Genomic DNA, 23514 nt, shown 5'->3' with positions numbered 1-23514 from the left:
TGTAATATCATCGCTAACACAACTCTCAAAATCCATTCTCCGCTTCTTGATCAGATCAGGAGCTTGCAGCATCTGGCACCTAGACTGACTCCTGCGTCTAGACACTTCGTTCCTCCTGAACTCCAACTGGAGCTCTTACAGTGTCTTCACGAGAGTAAGGTGGCTGGTCATCCGGGCGTTCGCAAAACATATTCCTTGATCTCTAAGGATTTCTGGTGGCCTTCTTTACGGAGGGATATTAAGGATTTTATCGGAGCCTGTGAGGTCTGTACTAAGACTAAACTACCTCATTCGCTTCCTTGTGGTCTCTTACATCCCCTGGAAGTTCCAGAAAAACCTTGGTCCTGTTTGACGATGGATTTTATTGTGGATTTGCCTGTTTCGAAAAAGCACACTGTTATTCTCACAGTGGTGGATAGGTTTACCAAGATGGCTCATTTCGTGCCTTTACCTAAACTTCCGACTTCACCTGAATTAGCAGAGATTTTTGCTAAAGAGATCTTTCGCTTACATGGGATACCTTCCGAGATTACTTCTGATAGAGGTTCCCAGTTTGTTTCCCGTTTCTGGAGATCATTCTGTTCTCAACTAGGCATTAAATTGAATTTTTCTTCTGCTTATCACCCTCAGTCTAACGGAGCCGCTGAACGTACCAATCAAAAGATTGAACAATATCTGCGTTGTTTTGTTTCTGAACACCAGGACGATTGGGTCGGTCTGATTCCTTGGGCAGAGTTCGCACACAATAATCTTGTTTGCGATTCAACTCGCTCTAGCCCCTTTTTCATGAATTATGGTTTTCATCCTTCCATTCTTCCCTCGGTTCCTTCTTCCCAGGGGGTACCGTCGGTTGATACTCATGTTGCCAATCTGAAGAAGTTGTGGGATCAGACTCGACAAATTCTCCTACATAATTCTATACTGTATAAAAAACACGCTGACAAACGCAGAAGGCCGGCTCCTAGTTTTGTCCCTGTTGATAGGGTATGGTTGAGTACTAGAAACATTCGTTTGAAAGTACCGTCTATGAAATTCGCTCCTCGCTACATTGGACCCTATAGGATCCTGAATCGAATTAATCCTGTTGCGTATCGCCTACCGCTCCCCTCTGCCTTACGTATTCCTAATTCCTTTCATGTTTCCTTGCTAAAACCCCTGATCTGTAACAGATTCTCCTCCAGGGTCTCCTCTCCTCACTCTGTTCAGGTTGAGGGTCAGGAGGAGTACGAAATCAACTCCATCATCGATTCTCGAATCTCCCGGGGGAAAATCCAATACCTGGTTGACTGGAAGGGATATGGTCCAGAAGAGAGGACCTGGGTACCACAGGAGGATGTCCATGCTCCTCGTCTTCGCAGGGCTTTTCATTCCCGCTTTCCATCTCGTCCCGGTTCCTTCCGCCCGGTGGGCGTTTCTGAGAGGGGGGGTACTGTCAGGGTACCTGTAGTCTCTACCCCTGAGACGGGTAGAGACTTAGACGTTTTTCCATCCAGACGGCATGATTCTCCCGTTCCTCGCGGTCCCCTCGCGCATGTAAACGCCGGCCGCGAGAGAACTATGCCCTTTTGTAACGTGACGCTCAATAGTCGACGTCATGACGCTATTCTAGCCCGACCTGTCAGTCAAATCCCGGACACGAATCAGGTCTCGGCGGAGGCGTGATTAGTCTCTAGAACCAGGGTATTTAGGGGAGCTCTCAGCATTTGCTCATTGCCCTGTCGTGGTTCTAGCCAGCCTAGTCACACAGTGCTCTTGTATTCTCTTGTCTTTTGGTTCTGACCCGGCTTTGTTATTACTTACCTGTCTTCTCTGTTATCCTTGACCCGGCTTGTCTCTCGCTTACCTGTCTTCTCGTTCCCTCGACCTCGGCTTGTCCCTGACCATTCTATACGTAGTATTACGTTAAGTCCGGCCATTCTAAGGTCCGGTATACGTATCTGCTACTCTTTGTACTCTGCGTGTTGGATCCCTGTCCCGATCCTGACAGTGTGTCTGTTTGTGTGCGAGCATGTGTAAAATTGTAACAGGGAGAGAGATGTTGCAAAAAGATACATCACAGTGATGACAGTCACTGTGAAATATTTCCCGTAACTCACATAGATTAATTATACTCTTTGAATTATGGAATTTCCATGACTTATTCTGGTTCAATAGATACCACTTGATAGATCATGCTGCTCACACTCATTTACTGTAACAAAAATATACCCCAACACGCAGGATTCAACTCAACAAAAGACAACACAGAGGAGAGATACGTCTACCGGACCTTAGAATGTCCAGACTCGACGTATATGAGAGGAGTACAGAGTCAGGAGCGATCTGAGGTCTAGGGAACAAAGAGACAGCGTAAACTAGGACTAGACGAGGTCTGGTACACAGTAAACAGCAAGCCGACAAACAGAACAGGTAAGGATAAAGAGATAACGTAGTCAGAAACAAAGCCAAGGTCAATATGAAGGAACACAACTGAACACAACAAGCGCTAAAGGGAACTGAAACAGAAACCACGATAGGGCAAGGAACTAAGGGGAAAAGGTGAGTATAAATACCTAAACGTCTATTTTGATTGGTCCCTGTCACATCCACGCCCCCAAAAGGTAAGTGTCTGGAGAGTGTGGCATGACAGGGACCAATGGGAGGCCTTTTCCAATTTAGGCTCCCACTGTCCCTTTAAGAGCGCGCCCGAGACCCGCGGTGCGCTCTTAGAGTCAGGCGGGACACGTGACCGCTTCTCGCGGTCACTGCCCTCCTTCCTGTTCCAGCCGTCAGATGAGCCGCACGTGGCTCTAACAGAGGACCCCGGCCGGCCCCTGGAAAGGGTAAGTACCGCTACATTAACTCTCTGGAATTATGTAAACATCAGTCTTTGTGTTTGTCAACCTATCGGTCTACTTGTGTGTCACACTTTATTTGTTTGGTCTGTTTGTATAGCAGTGTTTGAGTATATGGTGGGAGTTTGGTTCCCCTGCAGCTTGAGTGGCCATAGAGCACGCAATTCGTGGTACCCTGACTGCTATGGCCTGAAAATTCAATGAACTGAAATCTTATCAAAGCATAAAGCATTATATAGATTAAAATACATGGATTTATGTATTGTGTTATTTGGGATAATGCCGACCTTAAGATATTGTAGACTTTCATAGACCAAACATATATACAGACGAAACGAAAGAGAGATATGTCTAAAAATCTAAGCTGCAGGTGGAATAATGTGAATGTTTCAATAAATATAGTTTTTAAATATAAATATACATGATGTAATGTGCGGTCATTCATACCTTTTAGATCTTTGATGCATCTCCTTCTCAGAAATATCCCTTTCCTTAGGTTTGAATAAGTTATCTGTAAAATAGAAGAAACATGTCCTCCAAAAAATGAGTTACTGTTTTCATCAATTTCATGTAGACATTGTTTCATTTATTACACATAGGAAGATTGAGTTCTGTTAATGGCTAGCAGCAATAGCATGCCATGGTTCTCTAATATTGGAGTATATAAGCATAGTTATTCACAGTTGATTGGTATTTGCGATTCAGGTAGGTTGATAAGTAAAACAAAAATATAGAAAGTGAAATGGTTTTGTATATCTGTGTACGAAGGCAAAGATAGGATGTAAAGAGCCACTTTCATTAGATAGAGCCTCAGATCAGCTCTAGGATATTGGGCTTGGGCAAGGCAACCCTTGCCTTAAGATTTCTATATTTCTTATTGTGGTAAGAATAAATCCTTGAGTGGGGATTACAGCACTTCATACTGGTTTATTGGAGCCAAGCAAGTCTCTACATCATGTGAATGCATACTTATATCACTATCTAAAGTTGAACTACACACTATATCAGTTGTTCCCAAACCAGTCCTCATCCTATCCTTGAGTGGGGAATACACCACTTCACACTGGTTATTGGAGTCATACAAGTCTCTACCTCATTTGAATGCATACACTATATACTTATATCATTATCCAAAGTTGTGCTACACACTATATCAGTTGTTCCCAAACCAGTTCTCATGGCCAACAAACAGTCCAGGTTTTGTCAGTATCTCCATTCGGGTAAAAAAGGGAAAAACATACATTCTGGACTGTTGGTGGGCCATGAGGACTGGTTTGGGAACCACTGTACTACACTATATATCGCTCCTGTGTTTTGTTCTGTATTGCATTTTCTGTTGAGGATTTACACTTACCACAAGAAGACAATCATATATCCTATGGGGGGATTGTTCGGCCCAAGCCAAATACTATTGAGCTGGTCTGAAGCTCTATTTAATGTAAGTGACTATTCACATCTTGTTTTTGCCTGTATATCTAGATAAACTACACAACTGGACTCTATATTTTTGTTTCATGTATCCACATACCTGATGCGCAACTACCAATCAACTGTAAATACCTACTGTATAATTTAACTTGGACTAAGGATCGATTTATGCTCAGCTCTATATTTCTAAGCAAGGGATAAGAATATGTTATATTCTTTATTGATTCCTTTATCATGGCTAGCTTTGTTTTTTTACTCAAAATCTTCAAAACATCAAATTGTAATTATTATATTTTGTTTTCTTTAATGGATCCGTCTATTCCGCTCTGAATCTCTATTTAATGTAGGTGGCTCTTCACGTCCTATGTATGTATTTATAAATAACAGTGTTTTGCATTAGTTTTGGTGTTTATGAAAGCACAAATAACTTCTGCATAACATTTAATAGTAAGTGCTTTTACCTTAATAAAACATCAAATTGTGCTCCTTTTCATTCTAGCTAAAAGCATATAGATTAGGCTACTTTACCTTGGCAGTTTTGCTAGAGAAGTATAGAATAAAAAAAATATTGTTGGACGTATGCAAATTTGCCATTGATTTAGCTGTAGAGAGTAATGTGTCTACATTAATAATCATAGATTTTAAAATGAGCAAGAATATTTTATCATATAAAACATTTGGTAATTGAACTTCAAGTTAGACATAGGTAATGAGTAAAAATCAATCAGAGCGGAGTCTTACTTAACGAATGTATGCTTGTTTGAAAATAAATGCTGCTGGTTTTATTAACCCCTTAAGGACAGAGCTTCAGAAGCTTGTCTTTCACTTAATGATAACGGCATTTTTTGCATTTTTTGCTATTTGCGTTCAACTGCAATTTGCATTTTACTAATTTATTGCACCGACACATATTATATACCGTTTTTTAAAGGACAGAAAGGGCTTTAATTTGATGTAACACATATATATATAAATGCTTATTTATTATAAAAAAAACACAGAAATATGCAAAAAAATGAATTTTTGTGTTTTTTTACAGTTTTTGCAATAATAATGTGTACATAATTAGTGCAGGTTAAGGAAAGTAATTAAAAATACATTCATTTAGTTGTTCTGAATTACAGAATATATAATGTGTCTGGGATTTTACGTTTTTTTTTGGTAGTTACAGGTCACAAAGCACAAGGAGTAAAATAAACTTTTTATGTGGAGCGATTTTAGAATTTGGTATGTTTGTCTTGTAAGCCTAATAGCCATAAAAGAAAACAAAATTGCCACACAAAAGTATATATTTATATAAAGTAAACACCACAGGCTATTTACCTAAGGTTGTTTTGACACTTTCTACGTAGCCATTTTACCGCCAACCTCTGCTAAATATTGGAGTAAAATTGTGTTTTTTGGGGGGTTTTCGCACACAAACTTATAACAAAGAACTTCTCATGTGTATTTTGTAAAGTTGGTGTGTGCTATTCCTGTACAAAGTTTTATTATGTGTTCAGTTACTTCTGCTGAGTACAACGGTACCCCCATTGTATGTCTTTGGCACTATTTCGTGAAGCTACAGTTCCATATAGGAGACCTGTCCTTTTCAGTATTCACAGTAGAAATTTGAGAGCCTATGATTCCATTTGGGGTATTATAACAGTTTGACTGTTAAAAAAAAAAACCACAAAGGCCTACCATTTGTAAAAGTAGACACTCCAGGGTATCTCATAAGGTGCATATTGTGCCTTAACATGCCCCCATTTTTTTACCATTACATGCCAAAGTATGTGGTAAAAAATAATTTTGTGCATTTTTTACATACGGATTGCATTTTTGCTGGGCATTTTGTATATTTCATATGTGCCACTAAGTTCAAACCCCCCAAATTATGCTCAGCTAAGTCTTCTGAGTAAAAGGACACCCCCATTGTATGTCTATGGCACTATTTCGTGAAGCTACAGTGCCATACAGGAGACCTGTCCTTTTCAGTATTCACAGTAGAATTTTGAGAGACGGATTTAATGAGCCTATGCTTCCATTTGGGGTATTATAACAGTTTGACTGTTCAAAAACACCCCACAAAGGCCTACCATTTGTAAAAGTAGACACTCCAGGGTATCTCATAAGGTGCATATTGTGCCTTAACATGCCCCCATTTTTTTACCATTACATGCCAAAGTATGTGGTAAAAAATAATTTTGTGCATTTTTTACATACGGATTGCATTTTTGCTGGGCATTTTGTATATTTCATGTGTGCCACTAAGTTCAAACCCCCCAAATTATGCTCAGCTAAGTCTTATGAGTAAAAGGACACCCCCATTGTATGTCTATGGCACTATTTTGTGAAGCTACAGTGCCATATAGGAGACCAAGCCCTATCAGTTTTGACCGAACTTTGAATTTTGACGCCGGGCCTATGTGCAATTTCCAAGCATCTTTGCAGGTTTTAAATTCAAACTACCCCACAAAGGCCTACCATTTCTTAAAGTAGACACCCCAGGGTATTTCAAAAGGCATATTTTGAACCTTAGCATGGGATCATTTTTCCGCTAGCGTGTACCAGGTGTAGTGGTAATAAGCGTTTTTTTCTGCCTTTTTGACACACAAAGTGAGTTTGCACAGTATATTTTGCAAACCATATGTGTACTACCACTGTATAATACTTCATATTTTGCTCAGCTATGTCTGCTGAGTACAAAAATACCCCCGTATGTACCTTTGCCAGGTATATGTGGACATCGGAGGGGCACTTTTGGGACACAGCCATTCCATTTTTTTTCAAACTTTAAATTTTTACGCTGTGCCCATGTCCCATTTTAGAGTATTTTACCAGGCTATATAATCCAAATACCCCATAAAGCCATACCATTTCTTAAAGAAGACATCCCAGGGTATTTAAAAAGGCATATTTTGAACCTTAGCGTGGGATCATTTTTCCGCTAGCTTGTACCAGGTGTAGTGGTAATAAGCGTTTTTTTCTGCCTTTTTGACACACAAAGTGAGTTTGCACAGTATATTTTGCAAACCTTATGTGTACTACCACTGTATAATACTTCATATGTTGCTCAGCTATGTCTGCTGAGTACAAAAATACCCCCGTATGTACCTTTGCCAGGTATGTGTGGACATCGGAGGGGCACATTTGGGACACAGCCATTCCATTTTTTTTTCAAACTTTAAATTTTTACGCTGTGCCCATGTCCCATTTTAGAGTATTTCACCAGGCTATATAAACCAAATACCCCATAAAGCCATACCATTTCTTAAAGAAGACATCCCAGGGTATTTCAAAAGGCATATTTTGAACCTTAGCGTGGGATCATTTTTCCGCTAGCTTGTACCAGGTGTAGTGGTAATGAGCGTTATTAAATGTATTTTTTTTACTTTTTAAAACTTTTTTTACTTTTTAAAACTAGTTTTTAAACTTTTGTTTTGCTTATTAAATTTTTAAAAGTTTCCTAAACTTTCGTAAAACTTTTTTTTACAGATTTAAAATTTTTCTAAGCTTTTTTTTACGTTAACCCCTAACTAGCAGTAAGCAGCACTAACAGTAAATTCCCCATTTTCCCATAACTCCCACCCACCCCAGCTAGCAAAATATTTAATTATACAATATTTAAATTAGTTAATCAAATTAATTTAACCCCTGAGGTTTAAAAAATAAATAAAAGTTCTACGTAAAGGTTAAAAAAAAATTAGATCACAGTATAATACTGTGATCTGTATTTTGATCACTGTAGGCAGTGATCGACTGGCAGAGAAGGGGTTAATTTTTATTTGGACTGGGTAAAGGGTTTATTTTTTTTTAATTTTTTACTTAAACGTTATTAAAACTTTTTTTAACTTAATTTTTTAACTTTTTAAAGCTTATTTTTAAACTTTTTTTAACGTTAACCCCTAGTTAGCCTAATACTAAATCCCCCAATTCCCCACTAACTTCCACCCTCCCCAGCTAGCTAAATTTATAATTTTAAAATATTTAAATTAATTAATAAAATAAATTGAACCCCTGAGGGTTAAAAAAAAAAAAAGAATTAACCCTCAGGGGTTAAAAAAAAAATCAGATCATAGTAAAATGTAATCCCTGCCAATTGATCACTGTAGTCAGTGATCAATTGGCAGGGAAGAGGTTAATTTTTTATTAAAATGGGTAAAGGGGGGGGGGGGTAAAGGGGGGTGGGATTTTAATTTGACTATGTTTTCTTTCCACCAGGGGGCAGGATCACTGAAGATCCGTCTCCCTGCACTTCACAGTGAACCCGGAAGTGCAGGGAGGCGGAGGTGAGTATACTAAGCACATGTGCCCGCTCTGGCATGCTGTCAGAGCGGGCACATGTACTGGGGCAGCCGGATCCGGTGCTCCCGGTCTGCCTCTAATGCAGAGGCAGACCGGAGCACCATTAACCCCACGATCGCCGCGATTGCGGCGATCTGGGGTTAATTTTAACGGGTGACGGACGAGGTCCGTCACTCGTCATTAACGCATTCCCCTGAGTGACGGACCTCGTCCGTCACTCGTCGTTAAGGGGTTAAAACATCAAAGGTCACTTTTTAAATCATCCTATATGGACAAATGTTAATATCTGCACTGTTAGCCACCTCTATCTACGTAGGCATCTATATTTTTGAATCCTGGCTGCATACATTTGTTGATTTCAATATAAATAAAGTGGTTAGGTGCTAAATATTGCTACATATTTAACCCCTTAAGGACACATGACATGTGTGACACGTCATGATTCCCTTTTATTCCAGAAGTTTGGTCCTTAAGGGGTTAAAGAGATGCTGTGGGGTGGTTTTATACCCTACATTTTGTTGTAATTATTTTATTTAGAAAAATAAATAGGTACAAACAATTCCAATAAAGAAAAAAAAAAAAGCTCTATATACATTGGCAATCAAGAAACGAAAATTCCAGAAATTACGAGCAATATAACTACTTCATTGAAATGAAGTGGTTATGGTACCAGAAGGTCACTTGCAACAACTTACCTATATAGGTTAAACCATTCTTGAACAGTTTAACTCCAAAGTCTGTGATCCAGCGCCTGATCTCTCTGCCCCTTTATCCTCCCGCTTGCCCAAATTCTGGAAACCAGAAAGGCTGAGGCAGCATAAGGCAGGGGTACAGCTGGTTGGCTGAGAGTGATCAGCTGATGCTTTCAGCCAATCAGTGGCTCTTCATGCATAAAAAAAGCTTAAAAAGAAATATACCTTTTTATAACCAGTTTAATGCCTGATGCTGCCCAAGCCTTCTGGTTTCCAGAATTTGAGCAAGAGGAAGAACAGAGGGGCAGACAGATCTGGTGCTTGAACACAGACTTTGGGGTTAAACTGTTTGAGAATGGTTTAGCCCCTAAAGGTGACCCAGCACCAGGGACCTTAATTTCAATGAAGTTGTTATGGTGCCAAAACTGGTCCTCTAAAAGAACACTGTAGCATTAGGACTGCATATTTGTATACCTAACTCTACAGTATTAATGTCCCTAGATAATTTTACCCACCCCCCCTCACCTGCAATTTCATAAAAAAGGGGGTAAAAAAAAGGAAACAAAAATAATTAAAATGCCATGCAAAACATGAAAAAAACAAAACACCATTTCTTAGTTTCTCAAACTTTTCTAGATTTCATTCATTTTAATTGTTTCATATATAAATATTTGAACAAAATGATATATAATAAGTGTGGGTGCACACTTGTGAGGTAAATTATTAAACAGACATACAGCACAAATTCTAGAATTTTTGTTTTGGTTCAGAACTTGGACAATTGCCTCTGTCCTTTAGGCGTTAAAGAGTTTTAACGCCTGAAAATAATTCCCAGTTGTCCTCAGTGTGAATAGTAACTCATCTCATACCTGAAGTTAAACTAATGACCAGGTGGTTGGGCAGCATAGACGTAAACAGGTGGTTTAGAAGTAAACAGGTGGTAGAAGCACTTAATCAACCATGCTGATGCCAGAAGGGAGGTGCATGCATGATTGGCACTTAATATTGTTGCCATGAGCTCATTCTAATCTATAACCCTTATTAGAACAATCTATTTTCTCCTCTAAACAAGTGTCTAGATGATAGTAGTTATTTAATTGCTCCATTTATTCATGGATAGGAAGGCAGTAAGCATGGTCAATGCTGTGAATGTATAATTGGGTTGGCAGGTACGATCCATGGTAGCATGAGTTACACAAGTATCTTGCGTCGGAGTTGTTTCTGTCTGCTATAATTTTCCAAAAAAATGTTAATACATCAGTGTTCATTTTTTAAAGAAATTGGAAGAGTGATGTAAAGTTAGTCTCTTTATTGGAACAAAAGGCGGACGATAAATGGTAGCATGCAGAATATTAAGGGATTTTAACTATATATCATGCTATATCTGCTAGCCATTGCAGATAGTATTTTAGTATATATTAGTAATTGGACCTCTTAATTCACTTTAAAGGCACACTATAGTCACCTGAACAACTACAGCTTAATGTAGTTGTTCAGGTGAGATCTATAGCTCCCTGCAGGCAATCTAATGTAAACACTGTATTTTCAGAGAAAATACAGTGTTTACATTGATTGATAGGAATACCTCCAATGGCCGTCACTAAGACGGCCACCAGAGGGACTTCCTATCATGCAGGGCCCTAAAAAGGCCCTGTATACGTCAGACGTATTAAAATACGTCTGACGTGTGCAGGAGAGAGAAGGCACTGTGTGCGCGCCTTCTCTCTCCAGCCTGTCAGCAGAGGAGGGGGGCGGGCAAAGACCGCGAGCTGAGCTGTCAGTCAGCTCAGCTCGCGGACGCGCACACCGCGCGCATGCGTGGTAGTGCGCTCAGGACTTCAAAGGGCGGCATGAATGCTGCCCTATGAAGTATGTGCGCATGTGCGGCGAAGCCGCGCATGCGCACAAGGGAGAAATGACGCTTCCAAATGGAAGCGTCTGATTGCTCCCTGCTCGCGCCCGCCTATTTCGTCATTTTGACGAAATAGGGGGCGCGGCTTCCCGAGGCTCCCGGCGCTGGAATGAGGTGAGTAAAAGACTCTGGAGAGTCCCTTTAAGCGTGATTTTCCACAGGTGTATGTTTGCCTTTTTTTTTTATAGTTTACACAGTAAAAAACATTATGTGCAGTGATCAAGATAACATGTTGGCTTTCATGTGGTAGGTCTACTAAAATGCTCATAATACTGTCCCTACAATTAACGTTTAGAGCTAAGAGATCAATCACATGACATAGTTACATAGTTACACGGTTGAAAAGAGACATCCATCCATTAAGTTCAGCCTTTCTACCATATGTTTTTGCGGTTGATCCAAACAAAGGCAAAAAAACCTGACGCACTACCAATTTTGCAACAAACTAATTTTGCAAAAAAAATAAATCCTGTAGAATATACAACATTTACCAAAAAAAAGTAGAGGCCATGGAGGAGACAATATTAAGGGGATACCAAGGGTAGCTTTTAAGGGATAGGGGTGATTTAGGTTTGGGGTACCATTAGTGGAACTTAAGGTTAAAGTAAAATGGAAATTGACTGTTTCCCAAGCAGGTGTAAATAAGTAGCTCCTACTGTCTAATTTAGAAATTTCTCTGAGGAGGCCACACACCCACTGGAAGGATGAGATGTGCAATCAAAAGACACAGGAATTCTGCCAGAGATTGCTGTCTTGTCAAGTAACATGACAGAAATCAAGGCAAGGTATGACTTTATAATCTAGCTGCAGTTGAAAGACTCACTTTAAAAATCTTGCCTTTGAAACATGATTTTTTTTTAAAATTGGAGAGGTCTTCTATGATTTCGCTCGGGTGGTGTCATACATTGTGAAAAGGAGCACTATATATATATATATATATATATATATATATATATATATATATATATATATATATATATATATATATATTGTATTCCTTACATCTTTAATAATGTAATGCTTGACCAAGATTATGACATTATTAAACAGGTAGTCTTGGCACCATAACCACAACAACAAATTATAGTACTTATTGTGCCAAGAGATCCCTTAAGACATCCCATGGTAAGTTGTCCACCTGTCCACTGGTGTCTCAGGTTCAGCCTGTGATTCTTACAGGTGGATGGTAGAACCAAGATTAAAGTGTCCCATGCAAGTGTCATACTATTTGAAAATGGCTTACCCACTTAAACTAGGATTGTGACAATGGGGCTCCTGGCACTATAACCACTACTGAACGCTGTTATGGCACTAGATCACTGCTATAAGTTTGACTTTTGCTGACGACTTGCTTAATGACAGAGCGCGCTTGATTGCTATCTAATTATTTACTGCAGGGTTTTGTTTACTACGCAGTATTATGGATAAACGAAAACCAACAATGCTGTAATATGACCAAAAAGCATAGTTGTAAAAATTCTTTATTTTAGCTATATTGATAACTTTTTTGCAATTCAGACTTCAAATAATTACAATTATCTGTTTAGTTAATTAACCGTCTGCGTGTTTACTGATTTTTTTCCAGCCTATCCAACAGTTCCAAGCTTCTTTTCTCCAATCTCTGCCCATCTTTTGCCTTTTCTTTGCATTTATTACCAAAAACTCTCAGGTGTATTCATTGCTTTATATAGTTTTCAACAATTTTTTTTTGAATGGTAATAATGCATTTTCTTACAGTTTCTCCTGTATTCTGAGAAAAAAAATGTAAATAAAGAATAAGAGACATCAGTTGGCAGTTGTTTTCTATATTGTCTTTTATGACAGAGGATTCGGCGCTCAAAGACGTGTCATACCCTAAGGTAGGGATAAAGCAGTCTTCAATTTTTATTCTGGAATCACAGCTTCGCAGCTTCTATTTTTCATGAATTCTTGATGCTCTCTTTATTTGCTTTCAATGTATATATGAAATTACTTTGTATTCCACTGTGTGCATAACATTCTATTAAAATCTTTTTATATAAACCCACACACATGAACATTCCGGTGAGGCTTACACTGAGGCAAATTACGCAGAGTCGGTGTTGATGGTAGCATAGCCCAGGCACACACTACCAGACATGCAGAGTTATATACTAAAGTAAGAATTCAAGTGAATTTCTAAATGAAGGTCAGTGCAGCTAGACTAGAACAATTCTCTAATTCAGCTGTACTTCATTTGAAATTCACTTTGAATCAACTTTGAATTCTCTCTTTAGTGATTAGCCCTAATGACCCCTCAATGGTCAAAACATTCTCCACTATCAAAGGTTAGTGGTACCTTGGAGATAAAAGTGACACCAAAAAACATCTAACAATGATCTAGAACTATCCCACCCCCTCCATAAAATGAGTATTTCATAAAGATAGAATCTTTATTAAATACTCATTTTGACACACCAGGCATGGCTGCAGGGAATCAGCTCTGTCTATGGAAGATCAGTCTTGCTTGATGCTCCGTAGACCTCAATACTGTAATCTTGCATATATTCCACACGTTGAACCACCAAGAGCGAAAGAGGACTGGCAGGACGAAGATAGCCAGCCTGCGACAGACAGGTTCAGGTAAGTAAATCTGACCCAAATCTTCCCCCTCCCCACGGCCAATAGACCATAAGCCCCCGTATCGCCGTCAGGGATCTTTGCGAATTCTGCAAAACCTCCAGACGGTGACAGTGCTGATTTGTTAAACAAGAACAAAACAATACATATATTGTTTACCTTACAGCTAAAAGAGTAGAATAAAAAAATAAATAATTGACAAGGGGAGTAACAGTATATGTTGCGGGATAAATTGGTGAGATGAGGGGAAAGATATATAATTATGAAAAGGATGAAAGGAGATAATATACTTTATATTCTATTCAATGATATATGAGCAAAAACCAGTGCAGGCTCATTGCAATTTAGAGACATTGTGGCCAGATATCAGCCGTTTTGAAAAGTACTCTTGCAAGAGCAATATTATATTTTCTTAATTAAGAATCTTGTATGTTGCCTGTGTATAGAGTTTATTGTTCTCCAGCCAAAAGGAAACAGTGTACATTGGTTGTCAACATCAGTGCTAGTCTAATTGACATGTTTATGTTTCATTTTACATGATGTACCTTGTTTTTTTGTTTTTTTTGTTAAAATGATAAAAAATAAAAGCAGCCTTATTTCAATTTATATTCTAGATCAGTGGTTCCCAAACTTCTTAGGTTCAAGGCGTATATATACAGCACAGCTGCATATGCTGGGCCCCTGTTTGGGAGAAATGCTTGCCAATCAAGTGCAGATCCAGAACCTAATCTTGGGAGGGGCACTGGTAGATTATTTAAAGAAAGAATACAGGCAAAATAACCGCTACAGCACTTTGTAGTGGTTACGGTGCCACTAGTCAGTGTATCCTGGTTTTGTTCTGCCCTAGGCAGGACAAAACATAAACGCCCCTCCCCCCGCGCCACCCCCACCTTCTAAATACACACACACACATTCACTGACAAATACGCATACACTAGCTAACAGAAACACACACTCGAACAGACACACTCACACACACTAACAGACACACACACTCACTCACTAACAGACACTCACTCACTAACAGACACACACAGACACACACTAACAGACACACACTCACACACACTAACAGGCAAACACACTTACTAACAGACACACACACACACACTAACAGACACACACAGTCAGACACACACTAACAGACAAACACACACTCCCTAACAGACACACCCACTCACACACAGTAGCAGGCACACACACTGTCAGACACACACTAACAGACACACACACTCACTCACTCACTCACTAACAGACACGCACACACACACACTAACAGACACACACTAACAGACACACTGTCAGACACACTGTCAGACACACACTAACAGACACACACACACTCACTAACAGACACACACATACTCACTTTTTTTTTTTAACCCCCCCAGCCTCCTAACCTTTAGGAATGCTGGGGAGGGGGGGATTGTCTTTCTCCCTGGGGTCTAGTGGGGCTGCTTAATCATATTCCGGCTCCCGGCATCACTCTCCAGCGCGCGAGGGAGCTGAGCAGACAGCTCAGGGGAAAGTGCTCCCTCGACAGCGCCGCCCGTGACAGGGTTGCAGTTTGTGTGTATCATCATAGCACCGGGAAAAAATGTCACAGGTAATTTAAAACTAAAATGGCCCCTGATCCCCTGCCGACCAAAACCTATAACCTACTGATTCCCCCCCACCCCCTCCATTTTATGACTGACAACTTACAGCCTAGCTCTACTCAGTCCCTTGACAATGCTCTCTCTGGTCTATTGTGACCAACATGAGCTACATTATAGTGCCAAAAATGTCCTAGATTAAGTAGTCAAGCCATCTAAGAATGCCACCACCTGCTCTGCTCTTGCAAGAAGCTTTTAGTTAGCTCCCAAGAGTGAAACCTGGCCTTGCAGCACTATCCTCATTGATTAAGATCAAGATCGAACCAAGATTGTCAACGGAGCATTCTCTGAATGCCTGGGCTTAGCTCAGTGGCAGTAGCCTCTTGCAGCAAGAGAGGTGGCGGAGGGGTCCCGGTGGTCATATGTAAAGATAGCAAACCATTCTTAAATGGTTGGACCATATAATCTGGATGGGTGCCAGGCCACTCTTGTCACCAGAACCACTACAATGCTCAAGGGCTGAAGTTGTTATTTTCTCCAAATAAAAACATTACTTAGCTCTAATCCAGTGAATAGATGGTCTCCTCGCTACAGCTCCACTCGGCTGTTTTGGAGGTCATCACAAGTGTCATACAGGATCACTGGGACACATGGCGCATCTGTAGACCACAATCTACAAGCAATGCTTCTCAAAGAGAAGCACTAAAAGCAATATTCCTCTATGAGGAAATGGTGCCTTTACAACATAAAATAAATGAGACACGCTCCCAACCCCTAAAACAGTTCAACATGTTTTCGATGTTTGAAGTGCTCCTTTAAGTTAAGGCATGGGCTTTGTCTTTTTAGCATAATCACATTGCTTTATGAAATCATAATTCTTTTCTTGCTTTGTAAGGATCGTATTTTTTTTTAACACTGGTTTTAAAACCAAACCTATCACCATCAATATTCATATTTAAAAGCTGATCTGGTAAAACAATAGTGTTGTTGGCAGTGTAATTGCTGAACAAACACAACACTAAATATCAGGGAATAATCAAGAGTTACAAATGTTACTGCCAAGAGGTCTAACAAAGGAAAAGAAAAAAAAACTGCTTCAGCCCAACAGAGACAGCTCTGTCATACACAGAATAGCATGAGATAGGAAAGAAATTTAGCCAAGTACGAGTTTGCACAGCTGCTAAATACTATGTTTGTGTTTCAATTAGAAAGCAGAACAACAATAATTTATAGCATTTTAATACAGGAACACACTGGACTAACTTTAATAAAGGACTTATGGATGATTTATTATGCACTCAGAAACTACATACAGGGAAAAATGATACTTATTAAAGGATTTATTCCCTAAAATATTCTGTCAAAAACGTTTACGACTTGTGCATTTTCCTATAGGAAGTCTTTAGAAAATGTTTATCTAATAAGATTTGAGTTGGCCAAAACAGGTTCAGTAACATCAACCTAAATACACATTAAAGCTACATCAGTTTTTTAAAATAACACTCCAAGCGCCATAACCACTTCAGGATGCTGTAGTGGTTATGGTGCCAGGAGAGGCCTTGTGCACCTTCTTCCCCCCGCATTTACTAAGCACCTTTTTAGACTAGTTTGACTTCTTATCTGAATTTTGCTGACACTCCTAGCCAATGAGCTTAGCTCAGAAGAGTTAATTAACTTCCAGCTCTCTTTAGGGATAAATGGAGGTGGGGAGCAGGGCCTGGTGGACCAAACCATTCTAAAACTGTTTAACTACTGACTACTGACAATGGCAGGCAACAAGGTGCTACTGGCACCATAACCACTACAGTGCTATGTAGTGCTTATGGTACTTGGCATGTTCATTTAAGTATACTGGTATAGTTAGATAAGTAGTCCATCATGAGATTTACATTACTGAGCAGTATCTGTAGTATTGTTGTAATATGTATTACTATTAGTGTGCATGTGTATATGTGGGGATTATCTAAAAAAATGCCACTGATTATCTAAAAAAAATAGGAAAACATTATTGCCATTTATCTTCTACTCAAACTATGGCCTCAATTAAATAAGCTTTTCAAATTATTCAATACTGTTAGAAAAAAAAACTTTCCAAATGATTTATCACCATTAAAATCTATAGGAGTTTTAGTCGATAAATCATTTGAATGTTTTTGTTTTTTTTCTAACAGTATTGAATAATTTAGAAAGCTTATTCAAACAGAGGCCATTGTCCACAAGTAATTAAACTCAGTCCTATTTCTAGTCAGATTTCAGTTACTCTGAATATAGGAAGGACGTTTTTCCATGGTTTAGCCCCTTTCAGCCACAAACGTGGACTTATTCAGAACAACGGGTAGAGATATTAAACATGCTTTCTTATAGGAAGTACAATTAATTCCACAGCAGATTCACCTCATGCTCCACGTGGATAGGTGGGATCCCAGATGTATACCACTATGTGAATATACAGGATGAGTGTGTGCTTTGAGTTTTGTTTGTTGGTGCAATTGGCAGTGTACAAACTCCAGCTTCCTTTGTTTGCATTAATTGTCAACTGACCAAAGGGACTTGTGACAAAAGGCCTTTTCGTAATGCCTTTGCCTCCTGCCATCTTGATTTTGTATGAAGGATTCATTTTAGAACATTGTTTGGTGTTTTAGAGGGGGCTAGATTTATTGAATTTTAACAGGGCATGAACCCTGAACATTTTGATTTCTGGTTGTGCACTTCCCCTAAGTGCATAAATCTTTTATCGGAAAATAAACGATTTTATATAGCAGAGACCTTGTAAATAGATTATTAAATACAAAAAAAAAAAAAAAAAAACTTTTTAATCCAGTGTAGTGAAATGCACATCATGTTTTCAGTTCAGTGCATGTTTCAGCTCTACTTGTGTTGAAAGATTTACTTTAAATGGAGATTTGTTTCCCGTCATTCTAAGAACATTCCATGCTTATGATACATGCAGACATGATAACAAATGAGGGAGAAACGAGATATACTTTCAGAGACTAAATAGGAACTAATGCCCAGTCACATCACTGGCCTCGTCTTATTCCTCCACCCTACAAATCATCCAAACATTAGACAAAAGTCCAAACGATGACAACACTGGATCCCTGGCTGGTTGCCCCACATCACATTACACTACTATCCATGCTAACTAGGTTTTATTTTATTCAACAAAACTCACTGCCCCTACACTTCTTTTCTTATTTTTTTGTGTTTCCTTTTTCTTGTATAATATATCTTAATTTTCCATTTTGTTTTCTATAATTCAGAGAATTAGATCCATTCCATCTTTAGCTATAAAACTTACAGACACACGAAGCAGAGTTAATAGATTCTATTTTTACCAGAACAAGGTCTGCGAACGGCACTTCCACATTATTAACTCTTTCACCACCAAGTTCTTTTCAGTAAAAATTAAAAGCAGCATAACATTTATGGAAATAAGGGACGTATAGGTAGATTTTAACTGTAGGATAAATAACAATTTGGGACATATCACTGTTAAGAAATAATTAACAGATTTAACTGTTTAAAACTATTAATACAAAACACCGGGCACCATAACAACAATGTCTCAATTGCGTTGCTATAGTTCCAGGATATCCTCTTACCTTCCCGCCCTCTCTGCCCCCTGGTTTCTGTTGATGGTCAGAGGTTTCAATGACGAAACCTCAGACTGGGTGCTCCAGGTCAGCTTAGAGCATCAGCTTATGGTTTAAGCCTAACAATATCTTCAAAGTTTTGGGGATTATAATGTGTAAATGTAATAAGGTTTGAGGTTGTTGGAGGGTATTTAATTAACCCCTTAAGGACCAAACTTCTGGAATAAAAGGGAATCATGACATGTAACATATGCCATGTGTCCTTAAGGGGTTAAACCTGCTAGAAGGTAAAGCATGGTTTTACATTCTACATCCAATAACAGTTTTATCCACCAAAAAACATTATACGATTAAAGATGTAGTATTATTACTAAAAGTGTCTGCCTGATCAGACTAAATAAAAAATGAAATAGAATACGTATTTTTATTTTTGTACAAGACCCCTTTCCTGTACTGTGTTAAAAAAAAATAAAAAAAAAATAATGTATTTAAAAAATAATAATTCTCATTGCTTTTAGAAAATAAGGGAATTAGTTTCCTTTTGAGAGCATTCTAGTATATGTCTTCTTTATATTCTTCTTGCTTCTTCTAGGTTAGGATACCTATGAGATGATATAGCCTCTTTCCCGTGTGACGAGAAAAGGTTTTTGACTGCAAGAAAGGTGTTGCACAAGTACTTCTTTGACTGGTTGATTGGTCATAGCACATAGGAATCATGACAAATGTGTCCATATTGAATCTATAGCCTGACAGATACTATGGTATATACATGTTTTGGATGTTCTGAAAATAAAAAAGTTATTTAAAGGTTATCAGGATTTGATTTCCAATGTGGTTTTAGGTCCATCAGCCCAAGCCATGATCACTTTGATGCATATTGAGGCAGTTTTATTGCAAAATTTAAAGGACCACTATAGGCACCCAAACCACCTCAGCTCAATGAAGTGGTTTCGGTGCCGGGTCCCTCTAGTTTTAACCCTGCAGCTGAAAACAAGGCAGTTTCACAGAAACTGCTATGTTTACACTGCAGGGTTAATCCAGCCTCTAGTGGCTGTCTCACTGACAGCCGCTAGAAGCCTCTTCCGCGATTCTCAGTGTGAAAATCGCATTGAACTCATGCAGCGTGAGTTCAGATCCCTATAGGAAAGCATTAAGTATGGGCGGTTTGAATGTGGGTGCGGCTCTGGCCGCGCATGCGCATTCGGCTCCACTCGAGAGCTGACGTCGGCAGGAGAGGAGAGGTCACCAGCGGCGATGGAGCCTGGCGCTGCATTAAGGTAAGTAAAAATCAAAAAAGTCGGAGAGGGGCCATGGGGGGGGGGGGGGGGGGCACACCTAATAACCCTATGGTGCCGGGAAAACGGGTTTGTTTTCCTGGCACTATAGTGCTCCTTTAACATATCCTAATTTATGAAATGTTTAACCTAATTCTTTAGATATACAGTATATTCTTGGGTTTAGATATATTATTACCATCGTTTTGCTTTTAGTAAACACCTGTTAATTCTTGAACTAACAAAATGGAAACTATGTTTGTCAATAAAAAAAACTTTTTAGTGAGTCAATGGTAAGTTTATTTGGATGTTGTTAAAAAGTCTAACCCAAATAGTTTCCAAGTTGTATTTATAAACAAATTGGATGAAATGGCTGGTATACTCGCGCATGCAGCTCTTGCAAAATAAGACTCCTTATCTATTACCATTAAAGAAAATCAACAAATTCAAAGCACCACATATATCTCTGCGGGTATGATAACAGAATTACAGTAACTATAAAATCCGTTGTAGTATTTTATTTCCATGAAAACCAGATTCCAGGAATACTCCATTGTTCTATTAACTGTGCATAGCTAATAGATGGCTGTAAATAGTTTATGGCGTTGCTGACGTGTAAACAGAAAACAGATGCTTTGGAGGAATGGCTATGTATGCGTCAGTCACTTATCTTGTAGCTGATCACTAGTGACTTTTGTTTAGGAATTACTTACTAAATAACAAATTCTATCAAACTGAAATCCTAAAAGGGCTGACCTTGGAAAAACAAACAAACATGTTTTAGCCCACATTTTGACATTCATATTTCAATTAACAAAAAAATGGGAGTTCTTGCAATCTAGTTAAATTTTCCAGTCCCACCTCTTACTTTTTTTTTCTTGGCATTCCTGGTATTTTTTTTTTTGTGAATGAAAATCGTATGAATATTGCTGCCACATAGTATGTATGCCTAAGCACGGGCGTAGGAACCGGGGGGGATGGGGGGGGGGACGCATCCCCCCCAGGAAATCATCGGGGGGGACAGATAATGCAGAAATCCCCCCCAGGTCCGCCGGCTGAAGGGGAGCGCAAAAATCACTTGTCAGACTGACAAGTGATGTTTGCCGTCCCCCTGACAGGCTGCGTGCGGCTCCATAATGGAACCGCACGCAGTGTACACTGGGAGGGGGAGAGCCTCCCCCTCCCACTCTGCATAGGAGCGCCGGGTGTCACGTGACTACCACCGTGCGCCACTTGAAGAGGTCCCCCTCCCCTGCTCTGTGCGGTAAAACGTGGACAACAGTGTGCAAGGAGGAGCCGGCGTCATTATAAGCTCAGACGCCGGATCTGAAAAAAAAAGCAGCCGGCGCACAGTCATTGAAATGAAAGCCCTTAGATTCTACATGAAGATGAATTATAACTGTTTGTATTTTTACTGCAGGTTATTTCCTTTTGGTGGGAGGAACTCTATATAACAGCGCAATGACTGGCAGGTTTGAATCCTAAGAGAATTTACAGCAGCAATTGGTTTGGGTATCCTGGCAGCTGGACTATGAAGAAGCTCCAATAATTAAAATGACACCAGCCCAGGGAATAAAAAAACAACACAAATCTGTCACTCAGCACACTCCGCTCACATTTGATGGCTTACTTGTGTCTGTCATCTTATTGTCATTGAACTTAATCCCACCGAGAAATAGGCTGTTTTGCAAGGGCCCGTGTTGTATTATCTACTTAACGTTGTTGTTCGTGGATTGCATTTATTTTGGTGTGTGAGATCTGTAATTGCCTTTACCGTTAAGGAAAAAGTGTGCATATATTTTGAAATCTATCTCCAATGAATAGCTCATTAGCGGGGATTTGAACTTGTGTGGAAATGCTTGTGAGTTAATTAGTTTATAAATCTTAGTTCAATTGTTATGTTAGTTAACCTTCTGTGCTAGACTTTATATCACAACATATGCATTTCTGTAAGCTTTTAGGATGTAAGGTAAGCAACCCTTTTCTGTTTGGAATCATCTTTGCAATTAGTAGCCAATTAAAAATAGATATATGTGTATTTAATGGCATTTGGACACTGTTTTGGACGATCTACACCAGGCATCTCAATCTCTGAGGTTAACCCAGTGGTTCCCAAACTTTTTTAGGTTCAAGGCGTTTAGGTTCAGTTTGTGTGTATGAAGGGGCATGTGTGTGTATGGAGGGGCAGTGTGTGTGTATGGAGGGGCAGTGTGTGTGTATGGAGGGGCAGTGTGTGTGTGTGGTGGGCAGTGTGTGTGTGTATGGGGGGCAGTGTGTGTGTATGGAGGGTGAATTGTGTGTATGTGGGGTAATTGTGTGTATGGGGGTAATTGTGTGTATGGGAGTAGTGTGTGTGTTTGGGGGGTAATTGTGTGTATGCGGAGCAGTATGTGTGTATGGGGTGGAATTATTGTGTCACTGTGGGGGTAGGAGGGCAAATTCATAAATATATATATTGTTAAAAATAATTATTTTTATATCCTCCATCCCTGCTTACCTTTGCCTGGGAGTGGGGACATTTTCTGCATTCCCTGGTGGTCCGGTGGAGAAGCCCTGGTGGTTCCAGTGGTGAGAGTGAACTCTAGCAGCCTCAGGAGCTGCTAGAGTTCACTCTCGTGGATTCGGAGCATTGCCGTGGTAACCGCTTCAACACTCCGAGCTCGCAAGAGCAGAACCAGGCGGAGCTGACGGTTAGAGCTCCTCCGAGTCCTCTTTCCCTCCCTCTCATGCTGGCTGTCGCATTACACTGCTAGCGGGCCGGAGAGGAAGATCTCTGATCTCCTCTCTGGTCCTCCAGAGCCGGCAGGGCAGAGGAAGGCACAGTTATATATAAAATATCTTGCGACGCCCCAGGGCGCAGAGGCACACAGTTTGGAAACCGCTATCAAATTACATGCTATAGCACGATACCAAGAGGGTTGTACAACTATGGGTGGAGGGGAGGGGGAGGAGTATGCCACATTTTGGATTTCAGAAAGGAAATATTCTGGATCTTCACTTTAAAGACCTGTGGAATTCACATTTAGCTTCTATAATAAAGTTTTAGCTTTTTAGATTGTTCTGCTTTCTTGTCTCAGATTTTACATGATTGTACATTGAGTATTGATAGTGAGGCTTTATGATCCATCAGGTAGCATTTGTGAAACTATTATTCTTCTCTGCAATTTTTTTTGAACATTTTCTCTTTTAGATTTTAATTATATAAATAAAAAGGGGTAGGATAAGAATATGAGGATTACATATGATGTTGCGTGAGGCTGGAAACACAGTACCTCTGTACCTTTCATTTTTCAGAATG

Source organism: Pelobates fuscus, chromosome 10 (genome assembly GCF_036172605.1).
Source record: "Pelobates fuscus isolate aPelFus1 chromosome 10, aPelFus1.pri, whole genome shotgun sequence".
Classification (NCBI taxonomy): domain Eukaryota; kingdom Metazoa; phylum Chordata; class Amphibia; order Anura; family Pelobatidae; genus Pelobates; species Pelobates fuscus.
Note: the sequence above shows the minus strand (reverse complement) of the source record.